The sequence below is a fragment of the Dendrobates tinctorius genome, unplaced genomic scaffold (genome assembly GCF_039654945.1).
Source record: "Dendrobates tinctorius isolate UK_male_01 unplaced genomic scaffold, ASM3965494v1 ptg000083l, whole genome shotgun sequence".
NCBI lineage: Eukaryota > Metazoa > Chordata > Amphibia > Anura > Dendrobatidae > Dendrobates > Dendrobates tinctorius.
In genome coordinates this window covers 24,597,882-24,610,367 of record NW_027361751.1, presented here as the reverse complement: position 1 = coordinate 24,610,367, position 12,486 = coordinate 24,597,882, and the positions used below count along the sequence as shown (strand labels likewise).

The window sequence follows — 12,486 nt, the reverse complement described above, 5'->3', positions numbered from 1 at the left end:
TGGCCGGTGTTGTGAGCATGTGGTTGCCATACTGCCGGCCACATTCCGACTAAACGTGTCCGGCCTCGACTGAAAACTCGGACAGAAAGTCTCTGCTGCATGACAACAAGGCTTGTGGAGGAACTCTGCTACATGCATAGGATGCAGAGAGTCATCAGAATTTACATGGATTTCGGCTAAGTCCCACTAGTAACATTGATTTTTGAGGTCCACAGTTCAGCTACATGCAAAAATAACCTCTTCCCAGTGCACAAATTTACTTTTGCTTCTATGTAATATTCACTTGGCTAGTTGGTTTAATGATTTGAATGTAGGTTTTTTTTTTTTTTGCAAATTGGGAATCAAGTGCAATCTCAGTACTCATTAGCTCTCCTTGACAGGGGGCCTACCGGAGGATTCTCCCGTTCCCCCAGCGGCCAGTCTGAGCTTGGATTTCGGCACAGAATCTGTATCATGTGACAGCTGCATATACCATAGAAATGTGCCCAAAGTGTACCTCCAATATCAGACACGGCATGTTTAGCTGCATGCAATATTGAGGAGGTATTCTCTGGTAGAAACATATAGAGAAGGACACAGCATGTCATACTGACAGCGTACTAAAGGCTTTTGATTCTCTAAAGGGTATGTGCACACGTTGCGGATTCCATTGCAGATTTTTCCGCGCGGATTCTGCAGAATCCACAGATAAAATGACCTGCGTCTTACCTGCGGGTTTTCTGCGGATTTCTATAATGGAATAGGTGTATAAACGCTGCGGATTCCAGACAAAGAATTGACATGCTGCAGGAAATAAACTGCTGCGTTTCTGAGCTGAATTTTCCGCAGCATGTGTACAGCGGTTTTTGTTTTCCATAGGTTTACATGGTACTGTACACCGCATGGAAAACTGCAGCGGATCCACAGGGACAAATCCGCTGCAGATCCATAGACGAATCCACAACGTGTGCATACATCCTAATACTCTGCGTGTCTCCATATCAGGATTATATTCTGAATTCTTTGTGCATATTAATTTTTTTTTTTTTTTTTGAAGGAATAATGGAAGAAGTGTCTAAGACAAGTTAATATATGCCAAACATCTAGCCGCACTGATGCATGCACACAGATATTGTTATATTGATACAATGCAGCACTTAAATCTATGAAAAAGAAAAGTCATTTACAAAATATTTTATAAATATATAGCTGTTCACAGACAAAAATCTCAGGATTAAGAGTAATTCCTCGGGCCCCACTTTTTGCCAAATTTAGAAGGCACCTTTTACCTATAATGAGCAGAGACCTCTGCTGGCCAGCAGCAGTACTGCAGTGATTAGTGGTCATATTAAAATTGCAAGTGTACATCCGATTCCTTAGAAATAAAGTCAGTATATTAAATATACTGGGCTTTTTTTCTTTTACAAAAAGGTAAAAAAAGTTATATTCTCAATGTCCAGGTATTGATAAAACCCTCGGCACCTGCTCATAGAGCTGTCATGGTCATTTATATATCAAAATATTCGTTAACCATTTCTTCACAGCAGAGTAGTCAGGAGATCGGACCACCACATTTGGATCAAATGTGCATCTCTCTCATCTAGGCAATACCTTTCTTCATTTATGAAAAGAGTCTCAGGCTGAAAGAGCACAAGAGGGAGGACTACAAAGCCGATGGGCACAGCTAAACCTATGTGCTAGAGGGGATAACGTCACCCATACAAAAAGCCAGAGGATAAGAGAGTCCTGCAGCGCAACAAAAAAGCCATTGGGTTCTTGCCAGAGCTGGTAGACAGGATCTGCACTGATCATATACATTATTAAATTAATGATGAGAAACCCAATATGAACTTGCAGATTTCTGGCGGAAACATGAAACCCAGTTTTGATTGTTTTTCATTATGCAGGCTATATAATTTATTAAAGCAGCGACTCACTGTCACAAACATATGCTAGAAATTACACATACGGTCCAACCTCAGCCTGAGTGGAAATGCCTTGAAATTACAATGTTGAACATTTCCATAAAATGAGCTCTGACATCTTTATGAGGATATTTTATGTACCTGACCCCGACACTGTCCTTCGAAGCCCTCCGCATGAAATCATATTCATAGATCTGGCACCGAGCATTGCTCACGTGAATGCAGCACAATGGAGGGAGCCATAATAAAAGATGCTGCAGCAAAAAGGGTCATCTTGTTAGGTATGATTATTTCACAGCTATGTACCCCAAAAATGCAAACTGTGGTGCCTAGGAAAACGATCGAGCGACCATGCAATACAAGGTAGAGTCCCTTCGATTGGGAGCTCCTCTTTGCAATGGCTACTTATTCTGGCTAAAGAACAGGGAGATGCCAAAAAAACAAAAACAAAACAAAAAAAAAAAACTACTCAGTTATCTTAAAAGGAATTCTCTAAAGGAACAAGGAAGGCACAGAAGGGTGTGACCCAGATTAAGGTAGTGATAAGAGGCGGTTCTAGTCACCTGGTGGGGTTGGGTGAAACACAAGGGTATCAAACAGGGATCCAGCTCCAAAGGTTGGCAAATCCAACGTGGCAATGCGAGAAGTTTGGAGATGGCAGGTAACCTGCATTATTGGTGTGTATCCGATCAAGGAGTCAGAATCAGGCAAAAGCATTAGTAGTGCGGTTTAGTCTCTATTCAACCTTCTTCAGGAGTGCACTGAGATCTCTGTGGTTCCCCTGAAGAAGTTGGAATACTTCGAACCGTGTAGAGACTAAAACCACACTACTAATACTTTTGCCTGATTCTGACTCCTTGATCATATACACAGTAGCGGCACAAGTCACCAAACTACCCGCAGTTATCTTAAAAGGTTGTCTTATGAAGATAACTCCAGTCCATGTAATCTATTAAGACATACGGATATTACGGAAGGGTTCCCCACTCGGGGCTCCCAATTAAGACCTGCTTTTTCTCAAAAAAAAAAAAAAAAAAGTGGCTCCCATTTGGAGGACTCAAACCATTCCTAGTACATGTAATTTTACAATTCCTGGCTAGCCACGGTTTACTACAGCAAAATAAATTTGTCGAGAGAACCAGGCCATGTCCAAGGTCACTTTTTGAAACACTTTATAATTAGGCCCTTAGCAGGATAATATTATTATTAATACATTTCCTTTTACAAAACAAATGACTTGTAAATATGAACCCTTGATGTTGGTGCTTTTCCTGGTGGGATTTTGGCCGATTATCCAGGACCTGTTGGTTTCTCCCCCAAAAAAGCAGACTTTATTCTAACTCATCCTACATGATCAGTTCATCCTAGTTTTGGAGACTTTGTGCCGCGAGATGTTTTTATAGACCATACAGATGTTAGGACACAAGAAGCGACATCATTCCATTTGGATGCAAGTTTTCACAAGCGAGGAAAGTCCTCAGTGGAAGAAGACAAGTTCAGTTTAATGCATTGTTTTCCAGGTCATCAATTCAGTTGAGGGTCAGTGAGATGAGAATTAACAAGCTCTTTACATTACTCATCCCCCACCAGCTAATTTGGTACAATGAACCGACAAAATGATGTCAACAAAATTCATAAGGGTTACCCAGGACTATTTTTTTTACTATGGGCTTGACAACTAACAGGCAGATAGTTGCTAACTACCTGCATGTTGTAGCGGGTGCCGATCTCTGCCAGTACAGAGTGGTCACAGACCGGTCCTGCCAGCAATTCAGCAGCTTCCGCTGATGTCATGTCGACAAAGCAGCGGCTTCTCTTCTGCTCTGTTCTATTGATGGGGCGTGACTGCCGATGTCATGCTGATTGACAGATAGCTCTCTGCTGCCTCACTGCAGGAAGATAGCTGTCAATCAGCATGACGCCCAATCGACAAAGCAGCTTGGAAGAAGAGCAGCTCTGTTGACGTGGAGCAGCTGAATCGCCGGCAGGAGTAGTCTATGACCACTCTGTGCTGGTGAGAACAGGCAAATAGTTGCCTCTGTTAGCAACTACCTGCCTATCAGTTTTTAGGCCCACAGTCAAAAAATAAAATAGTACTAGACAAGCCCTTTAAGCCATTTCTTATAAAATATAGATGATAACCGCATTGGATGTCCCTTGCATAATCACGCCATTCCATTAATTTCTATTGGACTAACAAAAGAGAACCTAGTTGGCAGTCCTGTAGAAATGAAAGTAGCCATGGTCATACGGCGTACGAACACGCAATTCAGAAAGGACCTTAGGACCTGAGTTCTCTGGATCAATGGAACCATGGGTGATCATAAATGTATCACGGCACAATATGCATTATCTGCGAGCAGACTGAAAGAATCAGAATTGAAATATTACTTAATAAACCAGTTTTAAAAATTCTAAGACTAAAGAAAAGAAAAAAGAACCTAGGAAAATAAATCTGTAGGATTTGAATATCCTAATGGTAGAAAGCACTGCAGAATCTTTATAGTACATAGCCTAGAGGGCCTGAGCACACGTTTAATGCTGCTGCACCTTTAAAAGACATTACAAGCCCTTTATCTTTTTAACACATGCATTTCTGTCTGCTACAGGTTACAATAAAACGTGAAGCGCTTGCAGCTAATGTGTCAACTGCGCAAACGATCTGGAAGCAGGAGCCAGTTCTTATGCACAGCTGTTTTACAGAACCATTTTATCTGGCCTGCTACCAGCGTAGCCGAGGTGGACAGCACAAGGCTAAAGGAGTTCACAAATGACGAGCAGGTCAGCAGGATGACGACAAAGTGGACCAGAACCGTACGTCAGTAGGTAGGCGCTCAACCTGGGCTTCTGAAAAATATAACGAAGCTAAAAATGAAATAGGCACCAGGACTGTATGGCTCCAACACCTACCTGGGGTCATGCATGGAACAGAAGATCTGAGCATCGTCTGACCAATATAGACCTGCATGGTGTAACCCTGAAGAAACCTTAATGTAGAGCAGTGTTTCTCTCAACTCCAGTCCTCAAGGCCCACCAACAAGTCAAGTTTCCAGGATATCCTTAGCATTGCACAGGTGATAATTTCATCACCTGCTCAAGCATTAATCCCATCACCTGGGCAATACTAAGGAAATCCTGAAAACATGACCTGTTGGTGGGTCTTGAACATTGGATTTGAGAAACACCAATGTAGAGGTTGGAAAAAGAAGGCTTCCTGAGTTTGGAGATACATGCGAAGACAATGCGATCAAGTTTAACTGAAGATTATTGGATTATTTCTAACTATAGACTTATGTTTGCCTAAAATAACTGATCAAATTACTGGCCTAAAGACCCCAGAGAAAAGTTGGTGGGACCAGACAACCATCTACTATGTATTAGGTCGCCCCCGTAGAGATCAGGGTCAGGCATGTTGGATTTCAATAACTAATCATTTCATTCTCCCCAGAGAGAAGGTCCCTAAGGTGTCGGCTGTGGCTTCATCCACTCTCTATGATGAAAATTTATAGTCAAAATATATAGTCACTGTAAAGCCCCATGACATCTATCGGGGAGGCACCCTATACACATCAGACATGTCATTATCAGCAGGTCCGGATGACGTTACTCTAATGTGTATACATTTTCAGAACTTCAATTTTATCCAAAGTTAGGGATAGTCTTTTGCCGCCGTCAGGGTTAGTGTCACCTTATGTAACCTCGGAACACCAAGGAACTAGAAGAAATGTCCTACATTGCAGAAGTCATCAGTGTGACACAACATGGTGAAGATGGGACTCCGGCATGATGAGACAACATCGAGTGCACATCCAAAGCCAATGGTTACATAGACAAGCCTCATGCTAATGTATTGGAACACAAAATATGATCCAATGCCTCCTACAACTCCAACACGGGACAAAATCTGCCATGAGTCATGTAGCATCACAAGTAGCCCAGTACTGTAGAAAATATTGGGACGTAACCTCAAGGGAATTTTAAAAGCATCTATTTAGTGTTCCTACACATTTCTTACTGGTGATAGCAGTGGAAATTGGCTCTCATTCATAAATAAAAAAGAAAAATAATTCTCACTAGATCCACATATTGGCGGTAGAGACACCACAAGTCAATGCCTGACCCTTTAATGAGATTCGCGACATGGTTAGAGATATTGGGTAAACCAGATACCTATCTCAGGTTGCAATCTCCTCCAAAGGGTGGCAGTAATAATGTTCTCGGTCTTTACAATAGGGCTAATTTGCATCCTTCCCCCCCATGAAACATTGTCAGTGAGGCTACATACACAATTGGTCTCGAGATGGCGTTCCCCAAAGTTGGATGTAGGAATGACATATTGATCCCCTAGAGACAGCGTTGCCCCCCACATCCTATTTATTCCAGACGTTCTATAGAATAAAATCAATATATTAAAGAATTTACAGAATTAGATAAGGAAAACCCCAATGGCAACCTGATCTTGGTTCTCATCATTTTGGTCATTGGCAATATCTGGACAGTACACAATTTTTATTTTTTTTTTTAATTTGTTTATAAAGCAGAAATATTTAACCCATTACCACCTGACAGAGCTCTCTGTCTCGTTACTCTGCCTTTAATTTGTCGTGCATGATGTAACGCTGTCGCTAAAAAGACCATTTCCTTCTTAATTCTTTGCGAACTTTGCTATTTTCATAAAAAGGGGAGAAAATTGCAACCACATCCAGGGGGGAGGCAGGAGTCTAGCCTAGCTCCAGCTGATCTTCCCTTTACCATCCATCAGCAGCGCTAAATCTATTTGGATAAAACGCGTGTGACCCAGACGGCTGGCACCAGCCCAAACTGCCTTACACACCGGCAGCCCGGATAACAACAAGCCTTCTCTATACTCCTCACCATATTACAGGGCAAGACTGGAAGAAATTAGCCGAGCCCAAGAAACACATTGCGGACAGGTAACGGGGGCTCCGTGCGGGATGTGCGTTCATTTAAGTGAACTACAACTAGCTATCATCCACCGCAAGCCTGGGAGTAGTAGGAAGGAAGCATCTTCACAGCCGGTTGGACAAATAGACTGGAGCAGTAGGCACAAAACCATTGCGAGCAGCTGGGCAATGTGGCGGTCCGGCACCTATAAATTGCTGCATAAACCTACAGCTGCGGAATAGAGGAGTAAAAGGGTCCTAATAACCCTATAAATTATTCTTTACAGTCACAGCAGGACTTGCTTGATTTTTTTGGTTCTCTAGAAGTCTGGCACCCAAATAGAAAGTCTAGCGAAATTCAGCTTGGAAGCAAAGGGGGGGCGAGTGTGGGGTTCAACCTCACATAACCCCTCTATATACATTCTCCTCCAATTCAGCCAAAACCTGCACTCCCTATGATGGCTGCAGCATCAAAACACACAGATCCGAGACGCTGCGGTGTGAAAAGTCTCGGAGATCCCAAATGGTCTGATGAAAATCAAAACCACACTCTCTTACATCTCTTTGATTAGTCTATTAAGAGCTTAACATATCCTAGAGCATCAGACGGAGCGAACACGTTAATGCTGCCCGGCTGAGTCCAGACACAAACTATGCACTTGTCTGACTGACTTCTTAAGTAGACCTTTTTTTTTTTTTTCCTTCCTCTAATACATGAAGCATAAAAGTTGGCTTCACTTCCACTGCTTAAGTACTGAACTTTCTCTCCTCCTCCCCCCCCACTTTAGATAGCGAGCTCTCTGGCGCTTCCTTCTTACCTTTTAACACGATTCAGTTTCTCAATGCATATCTACACCGCTGACCTCATCACATTAGAGTGCAAGCTCTGCGACACTTTCTTCTTACACAGTACTCAGCCTTCATTTCCACCTGTAGAGTGCTAACCCCCACAAAATTAGATAGCGAGCTCTCTGGCGCTTCCTTCTTACCTTTTAACACAATTCAGTTTCTCAATGCATATCTACACCGCTGACCTCATCACATTAGAGTGCAAGCTCTGCGACACTTTCTTCTTACACAGTACTCAGCCTTCATTTCCACCTGTACAGTGCTAACCCCCACAAAATTAGATAGCGAGCTCTCTGGCGCTTCCTTCTTACCTTTTAACACAATTCAAGTTCTAAATACATAGCCACACTGCTGACATCATTACATTAGAGTGCAAGCTCCTGGACACTTCTTTCATACTTTCTACACATTACTCAGCCTTCATTTCAGCGCTGACTCCCAAAAATGAGATTTTGAGCTCTCTGGCGCTTTCTTCTTACCTTTTCTCGTGATTCAGCTTCTCAATGCATATCTACACTGCTGACCTCATCACATTAGAGCGCAAGCTCTGCGACACTTTCTTCTTACACATCAATCTGCCTTCATTTCCACCTGCACCGTGCTGCTGACCACATACAAATTAGATTGCCAGCTCCCTGACACCAACACAGAAGCTCATTGGATATCTGCACAGCTGGGGGTCATCAAATTAGACTGCCAGCTCTGTGACACCACTCAGCCTTCCATGTACCAGCTATTATAGACCCCAATTAGATTGAAGCTGTCACCACTTCCTTTTAACAGTCTAGCCCCTCATTCAGAATTAGACTGTCAGCTCCTTTGCCCCATTCCCTGGATTCACTCTCTCAATCCTTTTCTCCCTAATTAGATTGCAAGCTCCTTGACTTTTTTCTTTAACCCTTCGCTATTATCCCAGGCGTAGAGTGCAAGCTCTGTGACATTTCTCCCCTCCTGCAGCACTGAGGTGTATACAATGAAGAGTAACAATAATCAAACAATGGTGCAACAATGTAACAAGCAAGAGAAGACCACTAGTGCCCTGCCAGCTGCCCCACATCAGCCATCACACACAGGCAGGGAGGAGGGGACAGGAGGGATGGTGGCAGGAGCTGCCTCTTACCTCTCTCATGTTCTGGCAGCACAGACATTGCCCATCACTGTGTACTCCCTGTGCAGACACCAGCCAGCCTCCTCCAGCAGCATCCAGCAGCCCTGTCCTGGTGCCACCACCATCCTCTGGCACTGATACAGGGGGATCACAGTGCTGGCCGCATGTGGCAGGTCTGATGACTATGATTATTACTGGGGTGTGTGTGAGCTTCCCTGCCTGGTGTTGTGTGAGCAGCTTTCAGTGCAAGTGCATGTGGCTGTGGAGCGAGTGCAGAGAGCCCTGTGCAGGAGCTGGAGTGGCCACTCATAGCTCGCTAGCTGCCAGCAGCCAACTTTAGGTCTCATCAGTTTTTTTGGCAGCTCAGCAAGTGGGAGGGGAGAGTGACGTCACTGTTTCACCCCCCTCCCTTTACGCTCTAGTGCGCATGTGCGAAGTAGTGCAGGACGGGGGATGGGGACGGAGGGGTCCAGGCAGGGGAGGGGGTGGCAGCGGCTCCGTGCGGGGACCCTGCACCGAGGATCCCGTGCCGTGCCCTCGGGTGGATGACATTACACTGCTGTCTGTGGGCTTCTCTGTGGCGCTTTGGGCAGAGGCTGAAATAACCTCCAGTGATGATTTGGGGGGCACTAACACGACTCCACAGGGGGCACATTTTAAGAAAAGTTCTGCCCTCACCAACAGTTACGAAGCTGAAGTTGGTGGAACGAATAAGAAACCAACTTCAGCTTCGTCCAACAGTTCCTGTTGCCAACTGCAGTCAGAGCCCAAGCACAAAACTAAATAATGTCCCCGTGACACTAGCACCTAGCTACCCCCCTAGTGACGACTGCGGAGTGTCCCCTAGAAAGAGTCCCAAAAGGGAATTGGTCAGCAGACCTTCACTAATCTGAGAGGAGCACGAGGTAAGGCCAGAGACCCTGATTCCAGCGACGAGTGTGTAATGACCCGGCCGACCGGTCCGTGCTCTCCACCCCACACGGTGTCCGCAGCCGAAGGAATTATGACGCACAGCGGTGGCTTTTACTTCAGCAGGAACCCGAATTATAACTTGGAACAGTCTCACGGGTCGTCCACGGCAATTACAGTGCACACTAGGCTGTGGGCCCACGGATGCCGAAAATTCCTGACTAAAAACCGGACTCCTTCCCAGGAAAAACGCGTTTTCTTCCGGAGCATCCACATTCTCATAGAATATAGTTGGAAATGCGTTTTTACCGCAAAATTAATGAACATGCTGCGTTTTTTAGCGCGATGCAGGTTTTTTTTTGCAGAAAAAAAACGCATCATGTGCACAAAAATTGCAGAATGCATTATAAGAATGGGATGCTTAATGTATGCGTTTTTTAAGTGTTTTCCATGGGAAAAAAACGTTTATGTGGGCACACAGACTTAGATGTGATTGGGGTCTGGAGCTTTAAGAGCACTGGACGGTGTCTTTTGGTATTTTACAGAGGGAGGTAGATGCAGCAATTAGAGGTTACAGACCTGTACTTGGGGTTATCTTCACGGTGTGTCACGGCACGTGCACAAGTACTTATTGGTGAATGTAGAAACTGTGGTGAATCCTGTCATAAAGACTTTAGATGTGGTGAATCCTGTCAGAAATAGAATGATGTCTGTACAGGATAGAGGGAGCTCAGGCTTTTACGCCTGCAGGAGATCTTGAGGTAAAAACCTCCTCCACGTGTGTTCTGCTCTCCCTGAAGGCCATCCCTCAGACTACAGAACATTCTACACTTGCCTGGAAAAACAGCTCCTCCTATTGACCATGTGACTAGGAGCTGGCCAATAGTAGACCAAATTCACATCTCAGATCCTTACAAAACAATAATTCAGTCATTGTACACCTTCACCATTAGATGGCGACAGAACACAGCATCTAAATTGAAGGTGACTAGAAATGGAGAATTACAGCTCACAAATAATGTAGAGAGCCAGTTAGAGAGTGTGCAGTAGTGCACAGAAGCTACTCACAATTCAGTTTTACTTAAAGGGACAGACACACTCTGGACTGGGTTACAGACTCACTACAAGTGTTTTATCAATAGAAGATTATCACTGCCTGCACTAAGTCTCTGGTGACCAACAGTCAGACTGATATGTGAGGTACCAATCAGTGGTGTGGGCGGGGTTATACAGCGCTCAGCAGTCTGAGCTCTGCTGCATCTATAATCTTTTCTATTATTTCTAAACAGTTTTCTGGTGACTCCTTTGTATCTCCATTCATACTGCACCCATACACACAAATGATACACTATTTGAAAGGTAAACTTGCCCTCTTCAGCAAGAAAATAGCCAAACAAACCACACATCCACGATTTGATCACAAAATACATTAATTTTCATAAACCTGCAGTAAGGAAAAATGACCTGCAGGGGCCCCACAGTACCCCAAAACACACTACCACAAAGCTGCTTACAGCAAACAAATCTAAACATTTGCCTTGGGGTCTTTCCAGCTTGCTCAAGTCCTTGCCCAGTCTATTTCAGGCACATTGAAAGATTGCACACTTAACTGCAGGTGAGTCACATATGCAAACACATTTGTAAGCATGCACTGCTTTTTCTGTGATTATTTCGCCCCACACGCACATGATACACCATTTGAAAGGTAAACCTGCTCCCTTCAGCAAGAAAACAGCCAAACAAACCACACATTCAGGATTTTAACACTAAATACAGTTTAAACATTAATTTTCATAAACTTGCAGAAAGACAATGACCTGCAGGTGGCACCTCAACCGGAAGACATTTTTTGGCCTCTACTTATCAAACCAATTTATTGTATAACCAATCTACATATATAAATACCTGTCTGTGTTCATCAGCTCATGAAATACATTTACATTTGACCAGCTTGCTTTTTCTGAAATTGCCTGCGCCCACGACGACCAATGTGCGAACATTCCAAGCTAGTGCCAGAGAAAAAGGATTCTAGCAAAACTGCACAAAGTTGTCCAGTAACAGATACATTGTTGGACTCACAGCCTTACATTGTGACAGCTCTCAGAATACATAGTAAAAAAAAAAATCTGATAGATTCCCTTTAAAACTGGCATCTGCCCCTAAACAATAGCATTCTCTACATAATGCCAGCTACGAAGTGCCCTCTGACCAATAACATCCTATACATAGTGCCAGCTACGGAGCGCCCCTGAACAATAACATCCTATACATAGTGCCAGCTACGGAGCGCCCCCTGACCAATAACATCCTATACATAGTGCCAGCTACGGAGTACCCCTTGAACAATAACATCCTATACATAGTGCCAGCTACAGAGCGCCCCCTGAACAATAACAACCTATACATAATGCCAGCTACGGAGAGCCCCCTGACCAATAACATCCTATACATAGTGCCTGCTACGGAGCGCCCCCTGAACAATAACATCCTATACATAGTGCCAGCTACGGAGTGCCCCCTGAACAATAACAGCCTATAAATAATACTAGCCACAGAGTGCCCCCTGAACAATAACATCCTATACATAGTGCCAGCTACGGAGCGCCCCCTGAGCAATAACATCCTATACATAGTGCCAGCTACGGAGCGCCCCCTGAACAATAACATCCTATGCATAGTGCCAGATAAGGAGCGCCCCCTGAACAATAACATCCTATGCATAGTGCCAGATATGGAGCGCCCCCCTGAACAATAACAACCTATGCATAATGCCAGCTACGGAGTGCCCCCTGAACAATAACATCCTATAAAT

At 44.1% G+C, this 12,486-nt stretch overlaps 1 protein-coding gene across 6 annotated transcripts in view; it reads right to left on the bottom strand.

The window, feature by feature from the left end:
* ADAMTS6 (ADAM metallopeptidase with thrombospondin type 1 motif 6) overlaps positions 1 to 9,145 on the bottom strand; it is a 405,198-nt gene extending 396,053 nt beyond the window's left edge. For 5 of the 6 annotated variants that reach the window (XM_073584243.1, XM_073584241.1, XM_073584240.1 and 2 more), the window contains exon 1: positions 8,778 to 9,145. The gene's annotated coding sequence lies outside the window, so the exon portion shown is untranslated. Of the gene's footprint in view, positions 1 to 8,136; positions 8,661 to 8,777 lie in introns of those variants that run through there. The other variant, XM_073584244.1, reaches the window with a different exon arrangement.
* Positions 9,146 to 12,486: the final 3,341 nt, after the last annotated feature.